At 36.0% G+C, this 27,061-nt stretch overlaps 1 protein-coding gene across 2 annotated transcripts in view; it reads left to right on the top strand.

The window, feature by feature from the left end:
* Positions 1 to 303: 303 nt before the first annotated feature.
* Positions 304 to 27,061, top strand: part of LOC149570565 (uncharacterized) — a 133,620-nt gene continuing 106,862 nt past the window's right edge. Inside the window, exon 1 of one of the 2 annotated variants that reach the window (XM_089823152.1) lies at positions 304 to 1,062. The gene's annotated coding sequence lies outside the window, so the exon portion shown is untranslated. Of the gene's footprint in view, positions 1,063 to 1,304; positions 1,613 to 27,061 lie in introns of those variants that run through there. The other variant, XM_089823153.1, reaches the window with a different exon arrangement.

Genomic DNA, 27,061 nt, shown 5'->3' with positions numbered 1-27,061 from the left:
ATGGGTAGATGGACATTACCCAAGGAGAATTGTGAAGAAAGAAAGTGCATCTACTACAGTAAAAGATGTATTAAAACATAATGACACTTAATTTTTGAGTGCGCTGCCTACTAGGATATCTAGAAACAATTTGAGGAAAATTTAAAGGAGGGCCACTTGCATCAACTTTATGAAGAAATAAAACTATACAAAACAATTAATTTTTTAAAGTAAATTCATAATATTGAAAACAACATGAAAGTAGTCCCCATTGACTGGTCGACCTTATGAACATTACCAAAATACCTTCGCTCCTTCATCTTTGACCTTTTTTTTCCCCAGTTCATTTTGTTCAACTCCAATTTCAGCGATATCTCATGTTTAAAGAAAATGTGTCGAACAATTCCACCAAACCCTTAGGCTGGGGTCCCATGGAAGCCAACTTCTTTAAAAATAGAGCTGCACCCGCTGAGATTTTTTAGGAAATTTGTAAGCTGAATGGTCCTATGGGTTTTGTAATTTGAGTTTCAGCTCTCAAATTTAAGGAAAAACTTTCTAAAATTTATTTTATGATAAAAGACTTTTTTAGTTTTAAAGTTTCAGTCTTTGACAAATGGCTAGATTTTTCCCTAAGCTGGTGGGCCTATTTCCAACCCCACCCCATTTTCATTTGCTTCCTAAAAAAGCGGGGCTCCTATTATGAAGGAAAAGATTCTAATTAAACCTGTAGCCCCTAAAAAAATTTCTTATAGGACCTCCTCTACCTGAAAAATAGCCCTGTAGCCCCCTCATGGGACCCTGCCTTACTGCCCCGCCCTATTTTCCCTAAGTCGACTTTATATTTAAATAAGTGAAAGGATTTAGCGTTTTAAATTATCCTATTAGGTGCAAGACACGTTTTCTGTGGAATTAAATTCAATTTTTTAATGCAGAAGGAGCTTGCGAGAACAGAGTTTTGTTTTCCTCTTCCCGCCCCAATTTGTGGCTAGCATTCCGCCTCTAAATGTCTGTCTAAGAAAAATCGAATTGAAAGTGCCTTCATCTTCCTTGGGATGGATTCCTGGTCAGCTGCAAGTATAGCAAGTAAGTCATTGAAAAAATACATTTGTTTGATTTTTTGAGATATAAATATTCCATGCTAGGTGTGTTTTCATTTTGGTATTAGTTGGACTGAAATTAAACAGTTTTAACTGCTCCAGTTTTAAATGTATGCAGTATTTTTGTGACATGCTTGTTACGAGAATGGTTGAACACTAGGTTTGTAGCTAGAGTAATGTATTATGTGAGGTCTAAGCTATATATATTTTCTCTTCGTTATTGCTTTCAAATGATCTCTTATTGTCGTGTGAACGGAAAATCCTCCTAGTTTTTGATTTTATGGACAATAGGTTTAAGGGAAGTGGTTTCAATATATTGCGTTTTTCTTAATCCTTGTTCGCTCTCGCGGGGGGTAAAGCATGACCAGTATTGGGTAGTCTCTATGTTAAAATGCCTGTCGCTTTATCCGTAAGATTTCAAGGTGAGGCAATGCTTATGGATATTCTGCCGTTATCAGCTTATCTAGCGTCAGACGGATTTAGGTGGTTTGGGTTCTTGCAGAATATGAGCTGGCACTGCTCAGCATATTTACAAGGTAATTTATTCATCAATAGTATTCATTTTCTAGCTAGACTTGGCTGAATGATCTGTCCAAGATTTGCAAAACATTGTGATACCTTTCGAAATCGACAGCCAGAGTTCATTATATTGTCACCCGAAACTTAGGTTTCCACGAGTAGAGGATATGCACATATTTATCACCGGAGTTGAGGCTTATTTGAGATATCTTCCAAAACCTTTGAACTAGATGATAAAACCATGGGATGAAAGGAGATTGCTTTGTCTCAATCATCTTTGAACCCCCAAGCCATTGGTTCGAGAATCATTCGGGTTGGCAAATGTCGCCAGACACCAGCAGCATCTGATTCGCTCTACCAAGGCCCTGCTGAAACCTAAGGGCAACATTTTCTTAGGGAACTCCCAATTCTCCATACTTATTAGTCATGTACAGCGACATTTTTTCAAGAGTGGGTAGACCACTAGATCCCTGTAATGCTGTTAAGAATTTGATGAGTATATCAAAGCTTTTCTTGCTGGGTAGAAACTATGTTTTAGAGACATGTTTTGTTGGTTTTGTTACCAATATTTTTATGAACTTATAAACGGAGTTGGATACAGCAATAGGCCGTGGTGCCCCTAGCATAGATGCAGAAAGACTATTTGACATGGTATTGTTGAAGGTCTGCTTATTTGGTTAGAGGAACGTCTTTATAAACTTCAAGCAGGTCATTTTTAAGCAGACTGGAAAACTCTTGGAAGAATGTTGTAGCACAACCATTTGTGGCAAGGGTCTTTCCTATATCAATGTTAGTGTTGGTAAATAGATTTGTCACTGCGAATGCTTCTTTGAAAATGACCTTGTTCACCCGCAGAGCAGTGACAACTGCACCAACATTTGGATAGATTGGAGCCTGATCACTATCAAACTTCAACCATCCTCTGCAATTGAGAGGGGCGGCTCCCTCATATGATAGGGGTGTTTGTATTTCTGTGTACTTTTCACATGAAAGTACATAAAGGAAACAAAATAGAACTACAAACATGAACCCCAAAAGCAGACATACGAATACGTTGAGATTCACAAATGATAATGATTACAAAGGGGTTTAGGCACAAATGAAATGATGACAAAATAAGAACAACAAACCTTAACGTACAAAAAGATAAGTTATTCTAGTACATTCTTATCTAGATATCTAGAAACGAATGCATTTTGCCAAACCAATTACATAAATGAGAAAGACTAATGGTTTTCAACAACACCTAAAGAGATTACCAAATTGACATATGAAAACTTAGTAATATCAAATCATGAACACAATTGAGACATATGACTAAACACTTTCTTCATTATATCTTTAAAGATGTACAAATTCAAAGATAACTGTATACATGATGGAAAGCCAAAAATCTGTTTTGAAATTTCTCCATAATATCCCCTTTGTGCAAAAAGTACCTTTTTTCTTTACATTTTCAAATGGCCTTGTATATATAGGCTCTTCTTGATAGCCAACCTGTAACCACTTAACTACATTGGGTAACTAATTAACTAACTTTAGTAACTACCTAGGGTAACTAATTAAGTACCAATTGGTAACTGCTTTGAGGTGGTTACTTACAAATCAAAACTTTCAAAAGTTGCTAATTGTAATTTAAAATGACTACCTCCTTAGTACAAGTCAGGATTGCACCTAGCTTTTTACAATTATTGAACTCAAATCATAACTTAAGTTACATTGGGTGACATAAGTAGCTTTTACAAAAGGCGATTAACAATCCCACAATTTTAAAATAGAACCAAGGTGTCAGTGTCATTGAAATGATCTCTTTGTCTTTGCTCGATCCATGGATTACCTTTCTATCACCAAGTTCAATTTTCAAGGAAATGTATTCCACTTGCATTCAATAGACATCTTTTTCCTTCTATATAGTCATAGTCATCTTTAAGCATTTCCAAGCTTCATCTTTCCCATCTTTATCATCTTCATTTCCTCCTTACTGCTTCCATCTCACCACCAAGTTTGTTTATCTTTGGCTATTTATCTTTGAACTTTTAATCATCTCTTTATCCAGTGCATAGCCACATAGCTTTGTATCTCGATCATTGACATTTGATAGGATAAGAAACTGCACCGAATAATTAGTAGTTATGCCTTTGCTTCCTTATTTTACATACATGTCTAATACACTCAATAAAAGTCTTCTCTTCACAATGCTTTGAGAGATGCCAATGTCTCTTTTGTGGTAAAAGAAAAACAATAACAATTATGATCTTCAATGGAACTCAGTTCAAGTGACATCTTTATTGCATTTTACACTTCCAACTTCATATAGACATTCTATGTATATGATGAAGAGTGGTCCTATTAATACCACAACAAACAACAGAAACAAAGAACAATACAAATTGAGAGAACAAAATATGTGCTTCTTGTTATCACCGCAAATGCGGAATTACAAATTTACAATATGCAAAACCACATGGGCACCTTTGTTACAACTATCTGCAAGAGAGAGTTGCGACTATCACCCAAAATTGCCCTAGACAACTTACGAGCCTTCCTTATATAGGCACTTTTTACCGCCTGTGAAGGTTCTAGACACTAAGCCTAACCCTTGAGGCCAACAAACCTCATATTATATCATTTCATTATAGTTTATTATAAAGGATTGACTCAAGGCAATTTACAAGATACATTTTCTGATGGGTCCACTTTTGGAGACCACGACTAGCAAACCGTTGACTTGATGGGTTATTATAACCCTATTTCGGAATCCTTGGCTAGCAATCTACATCAATGATCACGCAAGCGTCCATTAGTTGAGGTTTTGCCTCGTTTCAGAGCAATTAAAGCTTTCATTGCTGGACCTGAAGTTTGGATAGCCAAAATTCATACCGAAAATCTGCACTAATTGCACTAAAACATATGACAATGAAACTCATCTAGTAGGCTGATATGTTAAAGATGAACCTCCACACATGAGATAAGAACAATCTGAGCACATGATACCAATTAACTAAAGCTAGCAAACTTCCACAAAGAATAACTCTGTACAAAAGTAGCCCTTATTAAAAACATAAAAATTGGATAAGTGGAAATATAAATATTTTTGGGTGATGCAAGATTGCCCTTACACCAAGGATGCTCCTGCATCAGACACTCGGGGTAATTTAAGAGGTGACTTTGTCACGTCTTAGGTATTCAGAGGAAAACCAAGATGATCAACCTCCTTTCGACCAGCCATGATGAATCCTCTACTAGCCTCCCTTTCCATTCAACTAGATACTCTTCATATTTTCTGTTCCTTGTGCTTCTTCCTTCACGACTGTCCAATATCTCCTCAATCACTATGTAGCTGAAGTGGATGTTGGAATACTCCATTGTGCTTCTACAACTTCATCTCCATCATCTCCCTCATAATATTCTGTCAAATTTGAAATGTTAAACGCTAGTGAAATGTTCAGTTCAATTGGCAACTCTACTTCACAGGCATTTCTATAATCATGCCTTTTCTTGCATGGTCCAAACTTCTTCATTTTCAGCTTATTATACGTACCCACTGGAAATCTCTCCTTCCTTAAATGAACTATGACTTTATCTCCAATATGAAATTCTTTGTACTGCCTTTGCCTTTTCACATCTGCTTTAGCCTTATACTATGTATTCATCTTTGTAATGTGCTCCCTCACCTCATGGATGTTCTTTAAATGTTCAACAAAATCTTCTGCTTCAGCACTACTTATTTCTCCTTTATCCAACTGGCTCAATTCCGAAGCATTTCTGGTACGACTCCCATATACAATCTAGAATGGTGATTTACTAGTACTCTTGTTGACAGAATTATTGTATGCAAATTCCGACTGTGGTAAAATCATATCCCAACCTTTTGGCTTATCTCCCACCAAGCATCTCAACAAATTCCCTAATCTTCAGTTCACAACTTCTCTTTGTCCATCAGTTTGTGGATGATGGGATGAATTGAACTTCAAATCTGTCTTCAATTTCTTCCACAACGTACGCCACAAATACCCAACAAACTTGGTATCTTGATTAAAAACTATAGTCTTTGGTAGACCATGTAGCCTCACCTCTTCTCTGAAAACCAACTCCGCCACATGAACATCACTAGTCTTCTTGTAGGTAATGAAATGTGTCATTTTTGAAAATCTATCTACCACCACAATAATTGAATCATGCCCTTGCTATGTTCTTGGTAAACCAAGAACGAAATCCATGTTGACATCTTCCAATGACTTCTCAGGTACAGGTAATGGTTGATATAACCCCATATTTTGTTTCACTTCTTTTGCCATTTGGCATACTCTGGAACTTTGCACAAACTTCTTAACATCTTGCTGCAACTGTGGCCAGTAATAATTCTCAACTGTGGCTAGTAATAATTCTTAGCAACCAAAGCAATGGTTTTGTCTCTACCAAAGTGTCCAACCAATCCTCTGCTATGCTTCTCCTTAGTGAGATTTGCTTTCATAGAACTTTTGCGAATGCACAACTGACTTCCCTTGAACAATATACCATCTTGGATTATGAAATCTAACCGCTTTGTCCTCCTAAGTGTAACAGGTTTTGTACAAGTTTCCCAAGCCTCACCAAAATTAGGATCCCCCGGAAACAAATTCTTGAGTTCCTTGAATCCAACCACCTCAATTTGCATTTTTGTTAGCAAAACTTGACTTCTATTAAGAGAATCTGCGACTCTGTTAGACTTCCCACTCTTGTGTTTCAAAACAAATGTATAGCTTTGCAAAAACTCAACCCATTTCCAGTGTCCTTGGTTCAATTTTCTTTGACTATTCAAATATTGCAAAGCTTGATGATCAGTATACAAAACAAACTCCTTAGGAAGAAGATAGTGTCTTCACTTCTTCAATGCCTGAATATAGCATAAAATTCCTAAACATAATGCTTTCTTTTGGCATCATTCAATTTCTCATTGAAATAAGCAATAGGTTTACTTTCTTGGCTCAAAACAACTCTTATTGCAGTACCACTAGCATTACAGTCTACTTGAAACACCTTATTAAAATTTGGAAGTGCTAAAATAAGGTGCTCTGTAACTTCCTGTTTCAACAAATTAAAATTCTTATTTGCTCCTACAATCCACTTAAATTCTTTCCTATTGTTTCAGTGAAAGGTCTACAAATATTGCTAAAACCTCAGACAATTTTTTTGTAAAAACTAGCCTGTCCATGAAAATGTCTTACCTTTGTTACATTCCTTGGATTAGGCCATTCGAGGACAGCGTTCACTTTCTCAAGGTCCATTTTCAGACCTTTTTTGATACCACAAATCTCAAGTGCACCAAATCCTTCTTCATAATACTACACTTCTTCAAATTTATTAGCAACTTTTCCTCCTTCAACTTATCAAACGCCTTATGAATGTGCATCAAATGCTCCTCCAATGTCTTACTAAAAATCAGAATATCATCTAGGTAAACAATGACAAACTTACCTGGAAACTCCTTTGTTACTTCATTCATGAGCCTCATGAAAGTGCTCGGTGCATTGGTTAGCCCAAAAGGCATGACTAACCACTCGTACAATCCTTCCTTTCTCTTGAAGGCAGTCTTCCACTCATCACCTTCTCTGATGCGAATCTAATGGTATCCACTCTTCAGATCAATCTTTGTGAACAAACTGTCCATAATATCATCCATCCGTTGCAATGGAAATCTATACGTCATTGTGATCTTGTTGATAGATCGTGAATCTGTACACATCCTCCATTCTCCATTCTTCTTAGGTGCCAATATTGTTGGTACAACACATGGACTCAGACTCTCTCGAATCAACCCCTTCTGTAATAAGTCATGAACTTGTCTGTTCCAACTCTTCACTTTCTGTTGGTGTCATTCTGTGCGTTGCCTTGTTTGGCAAACTGACTCCTAGAATCAAGTCCATCTAATGACTGATCTTCCTCACCGAGGGTAATCCATCAGGTAAATTATTTGACAAAATATTTGGAAACTCTTCTAACAAATTTACAATTTCTACAGGTGCCTTCTCTACTTTTTTACCATCTTTTGGATTTACAACAAAACACATATGCTCATGCCTCATATCCTTGAGAAACTGCTTTCCATCAACATAACATATTCTGGCAATACTATATACCTTTTTGTCTTTCTCCTTTAATGGCTTCAACTTATGTTTCACTCCATCCTTTGTCAGAGTGTAGGTATTTGCACGCTTGTCATGTACATCATGCCTATCAAACTGCCACAACCTACCTAATAACATATGACATATGTCCATAGGTATGATATCACAAGGCACCTCATCCTAGTAGCTTTCAATCTTGAACTTCACTAGGTACTGCTCATTCACCACGACCTTGTGGTCACACCCAGGTATGGTATGGATGTCGGTGTTTATGCCTCTTGAGATTTAGCTTTGTGACCATCTTTTTTGACACCATTTTGTTAGTGCTTCCACCATCAATGATCACATCACAGCACTTATCTTCACATTTGCACCTCGTGCAAAACAAACTTCTCCTTTGATCAGGTTAATTCTCACCACTCAACAAGACTCTTCTGTTAACCAGAATGACTCCTCTTTCAACATCTTCAGAATGTGACGATTTTGCATATTCATCAACATGTGCTACTCTGGCTTGGCCTTCAGTTCTTCTATTAGTTCTTCCTTGGCGCTAGAAATACTGAAATGCTCTATGCACTTCTTCCCTGTAGTGAAAACATTTTCCATGGAAACCTGCTTTTCTAGATCCTTGCCCTCTTCTTCTTCCTCTTTGATCTCTATTGTTTAGATCATGGAAACGATTGGAGTTGCTCCCCCTTTGGTTCTGGCTGCTACTACTAGACTAATCCTTGTTCTTCTGATCGTCAATTTGACCTCCATAAGATAGTCCGCCAGATCTTCCACCGTGACCTCAACCACTATTTTTCTTATCAAACTTTTTGTTCATCTTTTCCTCAACTCTCTCAGCAAACTAGTATGCCTCCTCAATATTGGTCATTCAAACTAGACTCAACTCTTGAATGCTTGGCCTCAACCCATTAAGATAAGGAACAACTTTCTCCTTATTAGCTTTCGCATGGCCGGTTTTGATGAGAACTTGGTAGAACTCTTCCATATTCCTCTGAACAGATCTTCCTACTTGCTTCAACCCTTGCATTTTCTTCAATAGATCGAGCTCATAATCCATGGGAATGAATTGTCGCTTCAATTTAGCTATCATCCGATCCCATCTTGTGATTTTATCCTTACCTCTCTATTTCGCTCCAATTGAATCTCCTGCCACCAGATCTTTGCATGACCCTTTAGTTTGGCCTTCACAAACCTGACCCTATTAGGATCCTCACTATCTTCATACTCAAAGTATTCCTCCAATTCATTGATCCAATTGATCAACTCCTTTTTGTTAAGATTTCTCAAAAATGTGGGAACCTCAAACTTAGGTCTTTTTTCAATCTTGGAGATGGCCATAAAAAATCTTTCTTCTTTTGGGTTCAAGACTGCTTCTTCTTCAATATTTTCTTCTTCTCCTCCTTCATTCTCACTTTTATCTCTTACGACAAGATTTATTCCTCTGCACATTTGTTCTTCTAATGCTTGCATCTGTCTCTGGAGGGCTCTAAAACCCTTAGGTGTAACACGTACGACTCTCTTGCATATGTTTACACGTATGAAGAGAGTGTGTTGGAAGAGTCTTACGTTACACTTGAGGGTTTGAGAGCCCTCCAGAGATAGATGCAAGCATTGGAAGAACAAATGCACAGAGGAATAAATCTTGTCGTAAGAGATAAAAGTGAGGATGAAGGAGGGGAAGGAGAAAATATTGAACTCTTCCACCACACTCTCTCCATACATGTAAACATATCGCATATGTTTACACACTCAGGAACTCCCGCTCTGATACCACTTGATGAAGGTTGCTCCCCTTAATACCACAACAAACAACAGAAACAAAGAACAATACAAATTGAGAGAACAAAATATGGGCTTCTTATTATTGTTGCAAATGTGAAGTAACAGAATTACAATTTGCAAAGCCACATGGGCACCTTCCTTACGACTATCTACAAGATAGAGTTGCTACTATCACCTAGAACTGCCCTAGGTAACCTACGAGAATTCCTTATATAGGCACTTTTTACCGCCCGAGAAGGTTGTAGACATTAAGCCTAACCCTTGAGGCCGACCAACCTCATATTATATCATTTCATTACACTTTATTACAAAGTATCAACTCAAGACAATTTACAAATTACATTTTCAGATGGGTCCACTTCTGGAGACCATAACTAGCAAACCATTGACTCGGTGGGCTATTATAACCCCATTTTGATATCCTCGGCTAGTAATCTACAACAGCTGATTGTGCAAAGTGTTTATCAGCCGAGGTCTCGCCTCGTTTCATAGCCATTTAGGCCTTCATCGCTGGACTTGCAGTTTGGATAGCCAAAATTCATATCGAAAATCTGCACTAACTGCACTAATACATATGATATGACAATGAAACTCATCCAGTAGGCTGATATGTCAAAGATGAACCTCCACACATGAGATTAGAACAATCTGAGCACATAATACCAACTTACTAAAACTAGCAAGTTCCCAGAAATAACAACTCTGTATAGGAGTCCTTGTTAAAAACACAAAAATTGGAAATAGAAATATTTTTGGGTGATGCAAGATTGCCCTTACACACAAGATGTTCTTGCATCAGTATGTGTTTACAACAAGATGAGCTTGCATATTCAAAGGACGTCCGCCTACCATTATCCTTTCATCCTTTAATATGTTGCCAATACTGTGTTTGAATGTTCTTATCGAGTGGGGCTATTATTGGGATAGCCAAAGCTTGGAGAATGCTAAGAACATTGTCTTTAGAGGTCTTGAAATACAACTTTGATTCATCATTACTATGTTTCAAATGCCCACTTATGACACAATACTAACAACTCTACGATGCCTTTGATTCCATATTTTGCGTGCATTGAACCACTCAGAGGATGTAGCTTCAAGGTAGATGTGAAAGCATTACTCATTAATTGCAAAAGATGATTTCCTTACAATCATTTCTTCAATGATTTGGATCTGTAATTGATATTTCTACTCAGCTGGTGGTAAAATATAGGTTAAAACATGGATATGCACTGCATGCTTGAAGAAGTGATTGACACAGGAAACAAGAAATCTTGCTAGCCACGCTCATTCTGTCAAACATTTTATGTGTTGAGCTCATCTTTGATAGTTATAAGAAGTGTGGGCACCTTCTTTATCCTAATGTGTAAATAACCATGCCCACTTCCTTCAACATGCATTCTTTGGCATGATTGTATGCTTTGAAGAGCATTACATGAGGTGATAACATTCAAAGGTATTATGTCAAATGGTTCATAGCCATATTGGCTATCTTTCCATACTCAGCTTAGGCAAGGAGAGTGGTTGTAGACTTTCATTGTGTGTCTTACATTCCCTTAAAGATTCTCTAAATCCTCTTCTTTTTAAAAACCATTAGAGAGTATAACTTTGAGTATTTGCAGAGATATCACCGTGAATGCATTCTTTGCACTACAACATGTACATGGGATGATAGGTAGTTTCAAGAAGTAGTTAAAGTTTGAGCAACTACCTTGCTTCATATTTGAAAAATAAAAGGAACTTATCGGTTCTTCTTTGGGGAAGTTGACAAACTTTGGAAACTTTGGAAACTTTGAAGGCGTGCGATAATGTCACCTTTGTAATAGAATGCTGCCACCTTTTCTCTTTCCACATGGCATACTTATTCTTCGTCAGCCCTTTTAGAGTCTATCAAAAAAATTTGTATCTTCAACACCCTTTAATCTTTCCTCGGATATTTCAGCAATATACACGAAGCAAATATAGCTTATGAAAAGAAATATACACTTATCGAGCAGATAAATAATATTTGAGAGCTGGCTAAAATATGATAATTGCCGATGTAATACTTTCCTTTGGTAAGTTGTGTGTCTGAGATCAAAATTTCATTTGTATTGACTTCAAATGTGCCCCACCTATTATCTTCCTCTTGGTATTTAGAAGAATGATCTTGACAATGTTATTGAGTCACCAACAACCACATATGCATAACTACCCTTCCACAAAATAATGTCTTGGGAATACTGCCAAACTGAGATTTGATTCAACATCATAAACTTTTATTAACCAGTTAACTCAAGTGTTCATAATAAACTTGATGATTTGTGAGGGAAGACATGTCAACTTATTTACTAGAAGAATCATGATGGAGATCTCTACATGAAATCACATAGTGACCAATTGTTGAAGTATTTACACCAAATGCTCAAGATTCAGGTTAGTGAGATAGTGAATTCAATATGAAAGTTTAAATTTTGGCTAGTTCAATATAGGGGCTAACAGCTAGAAACCAAATTCTTTATCGCTTCAACATTCACTCACTTAGTTAGGACTTTGTGCTGCCATTGAAAAATAAGGAGGAATCCAGGCAAGATTTTGCAGTGTTTTGGCATAGGAGCATCTAGGCCCATGGTTAATCTTGCATCACAATAAATAGAGAAATAAATAAATATAGTAAATTCTAAAGTTTTGGCTGCTTTTATCCAGCAGTTAACTTGTCAAACACTTGGCACATGCATGGTAATGGTTGGAAGTCCTCAGGCCACCTAAAGTTTGGAGTGCTGCCCAGGCATGTAGGTTGTATTGAAGGTATTTAGTTGACCTTTGACAAAGCTAAGGTTGCTGCCTTAATGGGCTTGAAGCTACCTTAAAACATATTTGGACCACATTTAGATACTTTAGAAATACCCTTAAATTGTAGCACCTACAGAAGAATTGTTGCCAAAGGATAACAAATCGACACAAAAAATGGTCATAGTTACAATATTTTTTTCTTGAATAGGAAGAAAAATATCTCATGGGCATAGAATACTTTGGGGATCGTCACTAGTATGGTGCTAGCTCATCTAGGAGAAGAAACTATTCCACAACCCATTTTCTTTGCAACATGACAAATAATTATTCTATTGCAAAGAGACAATCATTGCATAATCTCTTTGCAAATCTATTTTAACTGCAATTATACCACTAGGTCACGAGATATTGGTGAATAAGCTAGTTATTGGAGGAATAGTATGAAGGTAGTAGGTGCTTCAAAAAAAATCAGCTCAAAGGGGCTTGAATAACTTTGTTGTTTGCTTGATTCGTTTTGGAGTGAGTACACAATCAACTTTATTTTGGATTGGCCCGATGATAAATTACATAGCAAGTATTTTTTGTTGCTTGACTCATATTAGAATATTGTAATGTATCTTTAATGTGTTGATGTTTGGTAGCTTCAGTTGGATAAACTATGAGACTAAAGTGCATATATATATATATATATATATATATATATATATAGTCAATTATCATGTGTGATAGTATATAGTTAAATAATAATTGTTTTTATATTAATTACATTATAATGAACAAACATGTTCTATGAAGGGACATGTCTCTTCTTGGCTCATATTTTTAATATAAAAGAAAGAGGTTGTTGCCTTTGGAAAACACATACCAAATAGATAGTGCTGAGTACATTTGCAGCAATCTCGGAAAATTAACATGGTATCAGACCCAAATTGCAAATGTAAGAAAGGAAATGACAAATTGAAGGAAAGAAATGAAGGCGGTTTTAAGAAATGCAATTAACTGATTCGGAGATGGTCATGAATGGATTTATTTGTATAGACCCACGTGAGCTGTGGCTATGGTCAAATTCGCTATTGAAATATACGGGTAGGCCTTTGTGGATACAACCTTTTCAAGTGCATTCATAAATGCACAAGCCATTCCGTTAACTACAAAGTTGTTATCTTTATTATCACTAGATGAACTATAAAGCCAAATTGATAATCTTCAACTTCTAGTTGCAGAGGATTTTAAAGATGGTACACGAAATTAATGAAGCATTTGTTAAATGGCAGAGAGGGGGAAGAAACATTTTACATTGGGCAGTAAAGAGAAGCTACTCCTCAAATATCGTGGATAGTCTACTAGAGTGTCCTATTTCAAAGGAGAGTGAACGCTCGATTTTATTCAAAGGACAATCGTGTGCGCATACATAAACATGTTACTATCTTTATGTTTATTTGGAACAAAACCATCTACTAAACGTTGACGGGTGTTGGTTGATCAATACCATATTCAAACCTAAGTAAGAAGACAACAATATAAAAAGTGAGACATATGGTGCTGTTGCTTTGGTGCAAAATGGAGGCACTGTTGAACTGATGAAGGAGGGTGATGTAAACAATAGAAGGAATGGGGTCCAATCTTAATATTGGCCATTTCTGACTAAGCAGGGATCCCCATGCGGTGGATATTTTTATGTAGATGTGCTGTTTTTGAAGACATCAAATGATATAGGGGTATACCCTTGGCATAAACAAATTATATATAATATTTTGAATAAATTACATTAAGGATGCAAGTAAATATAGGGCAAAATATATCAAAGAGGATATTAAACGAGATTGATGTCAAAAGTTTATAGTATCTATAATGTGAAGAACAAAGGGATCGGGCACCCACTGACCCTATAAGGTATGTGAAACATTATTTTAAGTTGTTTTCATTTATTAATATGTTTAAGATATTAGTATAATTCTTATGTGAGAGGTGAGGTCCAAAGTAAAGTAAGGATGAATATGTTAAATAATTATTATTGCGAGTTTCGAATATTCTTATTATAAACATTGTATAAGAATGTCATCTTGAATAGAGTAATCATATTATTCTAAAGGAATACAATTACACTATTATGATTATTACTATTATATGATTATTCCTAAATGTTATTCTTATCCTCGAGTATTATAGTAATCTTTTTTTAATACATATTATAATAGCTATTTGCCTTGATCTTTTCTTTCGAGAACATTATTGTAGGAAAAGGGAGATTGATATCAAATTCAGAGGGATTCTGACACTTCTTCAAAGGTAAAGGAGCTCAGAAGATTGATGTGTAGAGGGAGTCTAACACATTCGTCAGAAGGAGCAAATAGAGGATATGTTTCAGTTGATCTTCGAAGATCTTAATCATGTTAGAATCAGAGGAAGTTTTGATTTCATGTAAACTTTTGTTATCATGCGTGTGATTGCATGATTCAATTGGGTACATCATGAGGAAGTGATGACTTCCAAATGATTATTACTTGCATTTTCAGAAGTAAGTAGAAGGTCATGATCTTACGATAACTTAAGTCATGATATATATTTTATGTAAATGTTGAAATATATCATTATGAATTATATCTTTTAAATCAACAACTAAGTGTTAGATGTCATTAACTTGACGGTCTATGAGTTGTTTGTATAGATATATGATACGTATTTGGTGAATATCATGTGTTGATATTCTACAGGCCATTACCTTATTGAGTACTTGGTGAATATCATATGTTGATACTCTGTAGGCCAATACTCAGAGTATTTGGTGAATATCATATGTTGATATTTTGGAGGCCAATACTCATGATATAAAATGTGTTATCAAAATGGTTGATATCTTTTGATCAAAGCTATTCTTAAAATTTGCCATTTTTAATATTACCAATGGTGTAATATTATCATGTGTTTATCCTTCCTAGCTAAGAGGGAGTGTTGATGTTTGGTAGCTTTAGTTGGAGAAACTGCGAGACTAAAGTGCATATATATATAATATGTGTGTGAGATATAATATATATAAATTAATTAAATAATTGATTATTATGTGAGATATTTTATAGTTAAATAATAATTGTTATTATATTAATTACATTATAATGAATAGACATGTCCCATGAAGGGACATGTCTCTTCTTGGCTCATATTTATAATATAAGTACAAATGGTCGCTTCCTTTAGAAAACACATACCAAATATGCAGCGCTTAGTACATTTGTAGCAATCTCAGAAAATTAACATAATGGTTAATTTAGTTAGTCTTTAGTTTATTAGGTAGTTTTCTATTTCCATTTTTAGCTCACAATTGTTCCTTTTAGCAACATTATCTTTTTAATCTATATAAAGAGCTTTCATCTCCTTTGTTTAATACAACCGCACAACATTGATTTACTATAACATGGTATCAGGGAAGGTCGATGGGATTCCATCAAATTTGGCAAATTTTTAAAGAGAAATTTGTCTCTTATGATCTAGAGGTTTTATTTTCTAGAAATTTGGTTATTGTTAGAGGTATTTAGTGAAAATTTTGTGGTTTGGCTTCAAAGATTTTTGCTGAAAATTGCAAGCTTGGTTGAGGGTTTTGACCACTCGATTTCTTGATTTCAGCAAGAGTTTGATTTTTGAAGGTTGCATGTACTTGCATGTTTGTTGCATGCTGCTTACTTGCCCTTTTTGTGAGTTACATGTTCTTGCATGTGCTGTCTTAACTCGTGAAGTTTCATGTGTTGTTGCATGAAGGTTTTTTTGATGGATTTTCATAATTTTCCCCTTAAAAACATTTATGATAGGTTTTCATAATTTTTCCCCTTGTTTCTAATTTTGCAATTCGTTAAGTTGTGTGGGGTTCCTTTGTGGGTCTTAATAATTTTTCTTCTCAAAAAATATTCATTGGGTTTTACTGTTTTTCTTAAAAAATGAAGCGTTGTATTCTTTGATCTATGTCTCAGATTGTATTCCCTGGTTTGGTCGATTTTCACCTAAAACTTTGTCTGATTTTAATGATTTTTCTCCTTAAAAAAATGGCTTTTGGCTTTTTGCATTTTTGTTTTGGATGGCTTTGTTGGTTTTTCCTCAAAATTGTGCTAGTTGCTATTAGTGCTTGTATCTGTCTCTAGGGAAGAGCAACTTTGTTATCCAACATTGGGGTACATGTTTTGTGATTATTTCTAGTCAAAAGATTTGTTGGTTTTGGGAGGGTTAGTAATAGACTTATCTGAGTGGTAGAGTCTATGAGAGAGGCTCTGGTCTCATTCTCCAAAGCTTTTTGAAGAAGGGGACACCCTTTTGTGTTCTTTTTTGGATGGTTTCTGGCTTCTTGGTCATTAACATTTTGTAGATCCAAGGACGGTCTTAGCAACAAGAAAATGTTTTGAAGAATTTGTAACCAAATGATACTAGTTAGACAATGATCATTAAGGGAGGGTATTAGAATATGGTAATTTTTCTTTAATGGTCATCTTAGTTAGTCTTTGGTTCATTAGGTAGTTTCTATTTTTGTCTTTAGTTCACGATTGTTTCGTTAAGAAAAATCGTCTTTGTAAATCTATATAAGGAGCTTCAATCTCCTTAGTCTAATAGAATGACAACAACTTCAATTTGCCATAACAATCCCTATTGGCAAGGGCATGTATTTGTTGTAGATGACAAATATTTGCCAATTTCCATGAAATTAGGTTTCTTTGCTTCCTCCCATTCTCTAGAAAGATATTTGTTGGCAATATAAATTAGTTGAGGGTTAGAATTATTGGAATGGATATCTAAGCCTTTGAATTATTGTGCTCTGATTTTCCCTTTGCTTGAAGAGCCTTGATCTTTGTTCGCAATGCCCACCTTTTGAAGTAGGATTTATTAATAAGTAATAATAAAATTAAAATCTTATATAAAAAAACTGAAATATAATTCAATATAATTAAAAGTTAATTAAGTTTAATGAAAGGTTAAGAGGTATTCAATGAAGAGTTGTGACTCCCTCAACACGAGATTATAAAAGGGAAAAGACTTAACTTGAAAAGAAGATATTAAGGAAGAATGAATGGAAGATGTAAATCAAAAAAGAATTAGCTGAAGAGAAAAGAGGAGCATGAAGATTATAAGAAAGTAACTCCTACAAAAAGGAGAAATTATGGAGGGTTGCAACTCTTGTAAAGGGTGGCAATTGTGAAAGGTTGTGACTATTTGAAAGGGCATAAATGATAAAGGGTTTTGACTCTTTCAAAGGGTGGTAATTATGGAAGGTTGTTACTTATTCAAAGCGCATAAATGATGAAGGGTTTTGACTCTTTCAAAGGGTGGTAATTATGAATGGTTGCGACTCTCAAAGGTAGACATGATGAAGAGTCGTGATTCTCCCTCACATTTGAAGATATGAAGGGGAGAAGATACCATTTTTAGGACATCCAAGGGAGATCAATTTTGGGAATAATATATTACTCTCAATGACAACAATGAAAATTGGTGACTTCATTCATATGAAAGGTGATGACTTTGAAAGCTTTTGACAATAGGTTTTTGATTCCGAATTCCCAATATTGATAACCCGTTCCAAAATACAAGAAAAATGGAATTTTGGTGAAGGCAAGCCCATGTTTAGGAATTAACCTTGAAAGATACAAGTATTTAAAAGCAAATAAAGAAGTAGGACAAATGCAATGATTCACCTTACTTGATGAAACTATTGTTAGAAAGAGTTCCATAATGCTAGATGTTGCTGATGTTGAATGTTCAATAGAAATTTAGGAAATCTTACAAATGTAATGGACCTACTCTATACCAAATTATGGAGCCATGGATGTAGATGTGCACAAAGGAAGAAGAATGCCATAATGTAGATCTCTTATCTTGATGACCAACAAAATGCTAGATCTTGAAGAGGAAATACTCACCACGAATCTTTGAATCTTGAGAAGAGCATGAGAATGCCTTGAAAACTTGATGAATGTCTTGAGTATGCTTGCTTGAATATCCTTATGCATGTGTAAGTCTTGTGATTTGAAACTGAAGTGACCAAGCTTCCCTATATATCGGTTTTTGGGATCGAAGACAAAGCAAGTTGACTAGGTGACAATATTTAACAATTTAACACCTGAGGCAAAATTGGCCCCGAAAGTAAAAAGGGCCAAGGTATACGTCGACCTAGTCGACCTACACTAGGATTATCCATGGACCATAGCGGGAAAAAGAACCTTTTGAGCACAAATGTATCCATGGACCATAAGATTAGTAAAGGGTGGAGCTAAAAGGTCTAAAAGGATGGGTTCTTGTATTTTAAGACGGTACATTTGGCCCCAGTGTTACATGGGGACTCGCACCCCCTCCCAAACCTTAGAGTACCCGTCCCTGAGATGTCCCTGCACTGGGTATTCACGTACCCAAGTACCCCCACCTCTGCAATTCCGCAACCATGCTACTGCTAGTATGGAGACTTGGATTTCTATTTGACTTTTGTTTTTTGAATGTTACTATTGGGTATGTAATATGTTACTACGTTGAATGTTCAACGGTTCTAGTTCATGTTGCAATTTGGCTATGTTCAAGTATTTAAATTTGGTATGTTCTACTGAAACATCATTTCATAACAAGCATTTCAAGTTCTATATGTATACTATACAACACTCCTCCCTGCCTCATCCTCCCCTTGCCACCATCTCCTGGCCGCCCCCCTCTGTCCCAAAAATGAGGCCCATTTTCCCCCCATCCCGGAAACTCGTTTCGACGTCCCAACGCACCCTAGTAGTGGGGTAACATTGTTTAGCCCCCACTTTAGTGGGAGTACAAGCCTACCTCATACTCATGATAAAGTAGATCAAAAGCAAGAGCTAATCTCATCTTGACTAAGGAGATAATGAAACTACCAAGCCCCCCAAAGGCTCGAGTCTTTTCCATATCCAAAACCATAATAAGAGGTCATTGACAAGAGAAAAAGAGAGAGAAAATGTGGTCAACTCGCCCAGTAAGGTTTGTGTTCCTTATTGTGAACCACACAAAAAGATGTGCTGCAATAAAAAGATGGTGTTGAATGGTCTCGCAAGTGTGTGTGACATGCTAATTCACCCATCATAGATGAATTGAATGGTCTAGCTAGTGTGTGTTTCATGCTGGCCAATCCATCAAAGACTCATCCTCAAGGGACATTGTGTGCCAAAAAAAGAATCTGCAAAAACAACCTAGACATAAGGATGTGTTTTCTTAAGGGATTGAAAAAAGTGGAAGAGCCATCTCAGATTGTTTGGTAATCCAAGTAAGGATCAAAAAGCAAAGATCAGGCCTCCCAGACTGTTAGGTAATCCAAAGAGGGATCAAAAAGCTGTGGGGATCAAACTTTCCAAGCTACTTGGTAACCCAAGGAAGGATCCAAAAAGATGCAAAAGAAAATTGTCAAAGTGCGTGTGTGCACGAGTGAGGGGAGTGTATGCCACCACGTTAGAGTGTTTGGAAACTCCTCAATGGGAGCAATGGTTTTAGTGGAAGCGTACATGCATCCACTACAAATGTTTCCACTATGAAATGCCCCAAGTAAAGAATACTTAGGGAAATAAACACATGACAAAGAGAGAGCACAAGAGGGATCTACCAATTGTGGGGTTAGTATGATCATATGCTAATATATATAATATTATGTCAAATATGCAATGTCATCATTTCCCAAAGGATGCAAAACTACAACACAATGGAGGAAAAACACTTAAGATGGATAAAGAAGAGTCTTTTTGGGCCGATATCAAAGAGACCAAAAAGAATTGGTGCTACCATGTTGCAAGCATCCAAGCAGACTACACAAGGGCACATTGACGAACAATGGCACATATACAACGCAACATATAATGACATATAGCTGAAGAGAGATATAGATAGAGGAATGTGTACAACTTGTTCAATTATTGTATCACCTTGCGCCAATGTAGCAACAAGGATCATTTTAAACAATCTAGAGAAAAAATATATAACAAGCAACACATCACAGGGGAACGCAGTACAATAGACAAATACATAGACTACCATGCTAAAGAAGTCACGTTAGGCATGTTTCCTAAACCCCCATCTTGTTTTGTATCGTTAGGGAAAGGTGGGTAACTTGCAAGAGGAACCACATTCAACATAGTAGGAACAACAATTAGATCTAAGCAAGGACTCTGGTGGGAGCCATTGTGCTCAATACTAGGAGTAATCTTTATTTGTTTGTAAAGCATGTTATGCAAATCATGATCAACAATAATAGTCTTGTATTCATCATCATTAACATGTGTATTATCATTATCATCAATAACATCATCATCAAGAGTATCTAACTTATCAAGATTAATCACAATAAAATCTAATATACAAATAGAATTATCATGTTTATCCATTTGCATGTTATTATTATGATTTACTTCGTTTAAAGGCTGAAGCATGGGTTGATCGAAGCAAGGCAATAGTTGAGAAGATGACGCAATTTGAGAAGCATGAATGCATGCTTTAGCTTTAGCTTGACGGTTCATACGATACTTACGAGCATGTTGATTACGAATGGTTTTACGAGATAAAGCAAAAGGAGCAAGATCAATAGACATAGGTTCCGAGGAAGGATTAATGACGAGTTGAGAGATATTTTGAGAAATACTATAATGTGAAGGAGGAATAGGTGGAGTAGGTACAATGGCTTTGGAAGGACCAACCTTAGGTTGAGTAAGTTCAAGAATTTTTAAAATTTTGAATTTCGAGTAGGATTGATAAAGATGACCAGGATGGCTTGGTAGTTTTTGAGGTAAAGAAGGCCAATAGAAGTCCATGTTAGCACAATCTTGAGGGTTAGAAGGTTGATAAAGAGAATGATTAATAGTGATGATTTCTCCGTTGTGGGGAAATTAAGGCATCTATGAATGGGTGGAGCGATAGCTTGCATGGAGGAAAGCAATAAGATACCAAGCTTAACTTGCATTTGATTTGAAGGAGGGATGACAACAAAGGTAGTATCTACAACTTTACCACAAAGGGTCATAGGAAGAGATATAAAACTTGAGGAGGATAAAAGAACTATTACAAGCTTGAATCCAAACTTCATATTTGTCATACGAATCTTTATGCAATTGTTTTTTGTAAAGATGTTCTTCAGTGATAAATTTAACCATGGAAGAAGGATCAACCAAAACACCAGGGGAAGGGATATAAGAAACCCTTGTAGTAATGTAAAGAGGACCATTGGGTGCTTTGATCATGTTATAATGATCAAAGGTGATAGGAAGTGAAGATTTAGGTTCAGGTGGAGGCAAATTTAGAGGCTAAGGGTGAGATTCAACATGATTAACAATGTGATTAGCTTTTTTTGCTTTGTCATTATAAGTGATATTAGTAATCATAGAAGAAGGTTGATTAATAAGATATGCTAAATGAGAGTGTAAGGGATTGGTGTAAATTTGCAAGTTCTGATTAGGAGATGCAACAAATTTATTCGGATAATTAACCTCAACACCAATGGATATAACATTAGAATCAATGAAATCTTGGATAGCATTTTTCATCGAATATTACTTTTCAGTATCATGGTGAGGCTGATGATTATATTGACAAATTTTTTTGGAGCAAGTGATTTGGGCATTGGTTTGCTAGTATCAAGAGGTTAGATGGGAGCAAGTTTAATAATATTGGCATTGATTAAATTTGGTATTAGAACATGTAAGGTTCAGACAAAGAAGTGTACTTACGATTAAGACAATATACAAAGGAAAAAGTCACTATACCTTTAGATGCAACAACAACTTGTTTATCTATTATGTTTGTTGTCTTGTTGATTTTGATGTAGTTGTTGGGTTTGTAGATTTTTTTTGATGAATCACGATGTCACTCTTATCAATAGTCATAAGAGCCACCAGAGTGGTTCTCTCAAATTGGCTCATTTGTAATTCATAATGGTGAAACACTACACAATTTTGTGAAAATGAAGTATACTTTGTAAGGAGAATCTTATCTCTAGTATCTTTTTGCAAATTAGAAATAAAAATATATTGAATATCATGATGAGGCACATGATAAAATATTTGAGCATACAAATGTTTGAATCTACCAATGGAGTCACCAACTTTTTCTTTAACATTTTGTTTACAATGCATTAAATTAGTTAAAGAAATTTGAGTGCCAATATTATTTTGAAATTGTTGAATGAAAGCATTGGCGAGTTTTTTTAAGGAATCTATAGAGCAATACATTCAAAAATCTTTGTCTCTAAAGGTTCATGTGAACAACTTAGCCATGAGACTATAGTCGTGAGAAAATCACTACATATAGTTTGGAAAGTCCTAACATGAATCACAGGATCACCCTTACCATTGTAAGTCTCAAGATGAGGTATCTTAATATGTTGCAGAATAAGAGCAACATGTAAGTCCTCTTTCAAATTAGCAATGGCATACAAGTAAGTACGCAAGTAAGTCCTCTTTCATGCAATGTACATTAACCTTTAGATTTGTAAAATACAAATTGAGTTGATTGGATTAATTGATTAAGTGCTAGATTGATTAACTTGCCTAGGATTAATTGATATAAATGCAAGAAACACATACACAACCCTACTAAAGCAAGAAATCAGATTTGAGACACAAACAAAAGAGAGTTAAAGTAACTAACCTTGAAGAGGGGTAGTAGAAGACACCTTTCTGCTCAGAAAACTAAAGAATGTAAACTGCAAAACAAGAATTGAGATCAGATCTGGAATAAGGATAAAAAACCCAAGAATCTCAAAAAAGTGAAGATCTCTAGGTAAAAGTCAATTTGGTTGACCTATGCTACTATATGTTATACCAAGTCGATGTGTTCTTGGCAGGCAAAAACACTGTCGACCTCAGACTTCCCGAAAGCTTCCGATAGTAGCTTTCTTATTCTAAATTTGTAATTCAAATAACTTGTTCCTGCACACAAAAAAAATTGGTTTTTTTTTTTCGGGAGAGGGGGGGGGGGGGGTGGCGATGCAGGGCTCGCCTTAGTGAAGCCACTCTTTAAGAATTAACCTTGAAAGAGAAAAGTATGTAAAATTATGTAAAGAAGTAAGAGAAATGCAATGATTCAACTTACTTGATGAAACCCTTGTTAGGAAGAGTTCCGTAATGCTAGATGTTGATGTTGAGTCTTTAATAGAAATGTAGGAAATCTCCACAAATGCAATGGATCTAGTCAATACCAAATCATGGAGCCATTGTTGTAGATGTGCAAAAAGGAAGAAGAAGAATGCCACAACGTAGATCTCCTCTCTTGATGGCAAACAAAATGCTAGATGTTGAAGATGAAATGCTCACAATGAATGCTTGAATCTTGAGAAGAGCTTGAAAATTTGATGAATACCTTGAGATATGCTTGTTTGAATTTACTTCACGTGTGTGTAAGTCTTGTGATGTGAAAATGAAGTGTCCAAGCTTCCTTATATACTAATTTTTGGGATTAAAAACAAAGCAAGCTAACCCGGCCACAACATTTAACAATTTAAACACTTGAGGCAAAACTGGCCTTGAGACTAAAAAGGGCCAAGGTTGACGTGGTCGACCTATACCAAGATTATCCTGAGGAGAGAAAATCTCGGTATCTTGGGGATGGTGCAAAAAAATTAAAGAAAAATGACAAATAGCGAGAAAAAGAGCCATTTGAGCACAAATGCATCCATTGACCATAAGTTCACTAAAGGGGGGGAGATAAAAGGTCTTAAATGATGGGTGCTTACTTTTTAAGATGGTACAATATTAAAGAAATAGATACGACTACTGTTATAATTTATATGTTGTCTGACAGCTTAAGCATATTTATTATGGAAGTGTTTCCATTCTATAGCTTAACCACTGAAGCTATACCAAATATGATGTTGTCTTCCACAGACTATTGCAGATTGACTAGAGTCATACTGGAGGGAGGCCTAACCATTTGAATTGTTCCCTCTTTAATTAATCTTAAAGGTTTTCTTCCCAATACCTTCTCAAGGGTGATGAATAGATAAGGAGACAAGGGGTCCCCCTACTTGATACCTTTGGTAGCTTTAGAGAAGCCTCTCAAAACTCCCTTTAACAAGATTGAATACCAAACTGTAGTAACACACTTCCTTATCAAATTAACCATTCCATTGTGAAACCTTATCTTCCCCAGGACTTAAATAAGAAGTCCTACTTGACTTTATCATGGGCCTTTTGAGTTGTCGAGCTTAAACACCATTCTTGGTTGACGACACTTGTCCATGGAATGGAAGATTTCATGAATTGTAATAATTCCATCAAGGATATGTTGCATAGGGACAAACCCCTTTTGGTTGCAAACAATGATACCATCCAAAAGAGTTATGATTCTAAAGTCTGAGAGTCTTTATGGTTTTTGTATCTTTTTAATAACTTCCCAGTCTAAAAGAAATCCTTTGTTAGCTATGGTGATTTCAAAACCTGCAATGTGATTTCAAAGCAAACGACAATGGGCTTGGAGCTTTGTAGGCCCCCATAGAGAAAACATTCTTGACCTCATCCTCCATTATTGGTGCAATAAATTAGGCATTACTAGTAGCATTGACAACACTAGGTACGCAATGAAGCAATTGGTCTTCGAAAAGCTCGTTGACAATACGATGCTCATCCTTGAAAATATTACACATAATTTGAGGCCATCAAGCCAAATTGATCATCATTCTTGATCTCACTATTATCTTCATCCTTGAAGCTAAGGATGGTGTTTCTCTTTTAATGCTTGTTGGAAGAATGGTGAGAATAGGCCGAATTTCAATCACTCTTTCAACCATTGGACTTTAGACTTTGCTTCCCGTTTTTTCCATATATAAAATTTCCTTCCATTTGCTTCTTCGAGCTTCCTTCTTGTGTTAATTTTGTGTGGTCACCTTTAGCCATTTGATCTTTAATCATTGCAATCTTATATTGATTTCTCTTTTCTTTGCAAAATTATCCCCAAATGTGAATTTGTTCCAACCCTTCATGTTTTTTCTTATAATATCCAACTTCTAAACAACTCTCTACATCAAGGTCTCTTGGATAGGAGGACGCCACCAGTTTTGAATGTAGTTACAAAACATAGGATATGTAGTCCACATGATTTTATAACGAAAAGGTATGTGTCCCTTATTTGGCTCGTCAATCTATTTAAGGAGGACATGTTTGTGATCAAACACCATCCAGGGGAGAGCTCTTAAGGCGGTTTTCTACCTTGTGTCCCAATCAACAGAAATTGAGAATCTGTCTATCTTGACTTGAATGAGGTTGTTCCCCTTTCTATGATTGGACGAAGTGAAGAATTGCCTAATCAACTCACTGTCAATCAGACCAATATGATTAGTAAAGTTGGCCAAGTCAACCATTCTACTAGAGTAATCAACCAACCCTTCCTTTCCAACAAGAAGATTGGTGAGTTAAAATCACCTATGACTAACCAGTGCAAATAATTGAAACTTTGTATCGAGGAAGAGGTCTCCTCCCAGATCATCAACTTTCTAGTTGCTTCAGGGTGATTTTGGTGCTACAATAATAATCCCTTCAATACTTTATGTAGTATTGGGATCAATTGGTCATTGCAATGATCATGTCTATCAAGGGAGTTGTTTTGATGTGAGTGGGCTTTTGTTGTAGGATGAGATCCAAAATACTCATCGACTTGTGGAAGTGTAAAGGAGAATCTGGGAACAGAATGGCTGCACCATTATATTTGATGGGTGGAAAAATGATAGGAATATGACACTCATCAACTTTCTAGCTACTTCAGTGGGATAGTTAATATTTTAAAAATTAGTGGATACTTGTGATCAACTGAAAAACATAAAGACTTAGTGCAACATGTTGGATGAGGTTGTGATGGAAGTGGGAATGCATAATGTCGTCCAGATTGTGATCAATAGTACAATTGCATAATGTGGCAACTGACAAACATTTGATAGAAAGACATTTGACGTTATTTTGGAGGCCTTGTGCTGCCCATTGTCCTGACTTGCTTCTAGAGGGCATATGGTGGGAAGATGGAAGGAATACCACAAAGTACATCTACAACCACATATGGGTCCGAAGTCCTATAAGAGAACACATAGATGGTAAGGATCTCGTGTGATCGGGGGTCACATGCTTTGCCACTAATTTTCTCACCTTGCAAAGCATATTAGCTACATTGCCCAACCTAAAGCAAATGTCACTGAGTGAGAGATGGTAGGAGGGTCCTTATGCCAAGAAGCCTAAAGCAAAGAAGGTTGTGAAGGCCATTTTTGGTGTTAGATTTGCCAAGGTGATCGTGGAGATCATCAACGTAAGTTTTCAAACCTCCATTGATGATTTATTATTTAATTTTTGATATTGCAATTCTTTCTTTTGTTAATTTTTTATGTCTATGTGTTGGAATTGCTTGTGAGGGTTCTACGAATGGTGGATGGAGACAAAAACCCCATGGGGTATCTATAATCTATATGAGGCCATGGATAGGGCCAAAGATGCGATTAAGCACTTGTATGGGTCAGATGAAACCAAATATGGATCCATATGGCGCATAATCGATTGAAGGTGGAACAAACAACTCTACTAACATATTCAAGTTGTTGCCTATTACATGAACCCTAAGTTTTATTTCTCCAACACTTTTAGAGAAAATGCAAAGGTTGAAACTGGCCTAGACACGTATTTGGAGATTAGTTGATGATGAGCAACTTCAAGATCTGATACTTGATGAGTTACATAGTTGTAAGAAGTCCCAAGGGCCATTGTTTTCTTCACCTAATTGCATATGTAGGAGAGACACCCTACAACCAGGTAAAAAAGAACATGTGTTTAATTTTATTATATCATTTTTTTCTCTCAT

This window comes from Cupressus sempervirens, chromosome 3 (assembly GCF_028749045.1).
Source record: "Cupressus sempervirens isolate cs-2001-9-10 chromosome 3, ASM2874904v1, whole genome shotgun sequence".
Classification (NCBI taxonomy): domain Eukaryota; kingdom Viridiplantae; phylum Streptophyta; class Pinopsida; order Cupressales; family Cupressaceae; genus Cupressus; species Cupressus sempervirens.
This window is presented reverse-complemented; position numbering and strand designations above follow the sequence as displayed.